Source organism: Ceraceosorus guamensis, assembly GCF_003144195.1.
Source record: "Ceraceosorus guamensis strain MCA 4658 unplaced genomic scaffold IE81scaffold_101, whole genome shotgun sequence".
NCBI lineage: Eukaryota > Fungi > Basidiomycota > Exobasidiomycetes > Ceraceosorales > Ceraceosoraceae > Ceraceosorus > Ceraceosorus guamensis.
In genome coordinates this window covers 1-1472 of record NW_020290096.1, presented here as the reverse complement: position 1 = coordinate 1472, position 1472 = coordinate 1, and the positions used below count along the sequence as shown (strand labels likewise).

The window sequence follows — 1472 nt, the reverse complement described above, 5'->3', positions numbered from 1 at the left end:
CGAGTGAGCGCAGTGTGATGGTCGTTGGTGCGTCATCGATGACTCGTCCCATCCTCGCGATGTCGACGTTGCTTCGGATTTTGATTCTTTCTGCACGCGGTCACGTGATTTTGGTACCGCGCGCCTGCCCGCGCGATGTGATTTCGAATTTCATGCGGAGATGCGCGGTACGTCCACATATATATATATATATATATATGCTGCCATTGTCTCCGAATACTAACCGCAAGCGTCTCCGAATAGAAGCTGCCGAGCGGCGGGTCATTGCGTGCGAAGCTCGAATCACGAATCATCACGCCGCGATGCTCGCTTCGCTTGGTCTGAATTTTGAGACCGTTCGCGCGATGACGTGGCAACTCGTGACTTCAAGACTGGCAACTTTAAGACTTTTTGATTACGTGGCGCATCGACAGCAAGGTCTCAAGTTGGTGGATGGATAGCTACATGTGCGACAGCGCGCGCGTGAGCGAGGGTCTTGGCTGATTTTCAGTTCACAGCGATGGGGGCGGCTGATTTTCAGTTCACAACGATGGGGGCGCCAAGTCTTGTCAGCTTGAACTGCGACCACGACCGCGACCACGACCGCGACCACGACCGCCACCACGACTGAAGCGACCACGCGAGTCGTGCGCACCAAGAGGAGATGCAAAGGGGTTGCCCAATCGAGGGGACACTGGTACAGGGCCAGTGCCTCGACTGCAGCCTCGTCTTGGGGGAGCGCCGCCATCGTTGTTGTTGTTGTTGCCACGGCTTGAGCCCGATGGACTACTAGCCTCGTTGTTGTTGGCTTTGTCAGCCAGAGCATCGCGACGAAGCATACCATCAATGACATCGTGGAAGACGGTCGAAGTCACGCCAATGTCACGGCCTACCTGGTAGGCACGCTCCAGGACCATGATCCGACGTCGACGAAGTAGATCTGCAAAGATATAGGCAGAGTCGGTTGAGCAAAGCATTCGACATGAGCGAGTCAAGGGAAGCACTCGACATGAGCAAGTCAAGCAAAGCACTCGACGCCAGACTTACCTCCCTCCCTCGCACTCGACGCCAGACTTGCCTCCCTCCCTCGCATCCCCTTTGCCCCAATCTTGTCCACAGCAGCATCCCAGCTGCGCTCTGTTCCACCCCCTGGCAGCTTCCACACTCCCCCAGAGCTCTGCAATCCAGTCAGACCGTGCAACTGGTTGCGCTTGTGAACCCACCCATGGCCGCCTCGAAAGGCTGCCAGCGTCTATGTATATATGGGCCGGGACTTTTACGGCGCAAACGCGATTCCGCACCGCCAAAATCACGCGCCAGATGTCCGCAGAGCGTCTGCCATGACTCGGCTTTCACTTGCTGCTTGGCCGGTTAGGGTCTGCTGCGTAGCAGCATGCGGCTCAGGGTTAGGGTTAGGGTTAGGGTTAGGGTTAGGGTTAGGGTTAGGGTTAGGGTTAGGGTTAGGGTTAGGGTTAGGGTTAGGGTTAGGGTTA

At 56.5% G+C, this 1472-nt stretch overlaps 1 protein-coding gene across 1 annotated transcript in view; it reads right to left on the bottom strand.

Moving 5' to 3' along the window:
* IE81DRAFT_306220 (aspartyl-tRNA synthetase) overlaps positions 1 to 35 on the bottom strand; it is a 2687-nt gene extending 2652 nt beyond the window's left edge. Inside the window, exon 1 of the mRNA XM_025512341.1 lies at positions 1 to 35. This exon is cut by the window's left edge and continues 68 nt beyond it. The gene's annotated coding sequence lies outside the window, so the exon portion shown is untranslated.
* Positions 36 to 1472: the final 1437 nt, after the last annotated feature.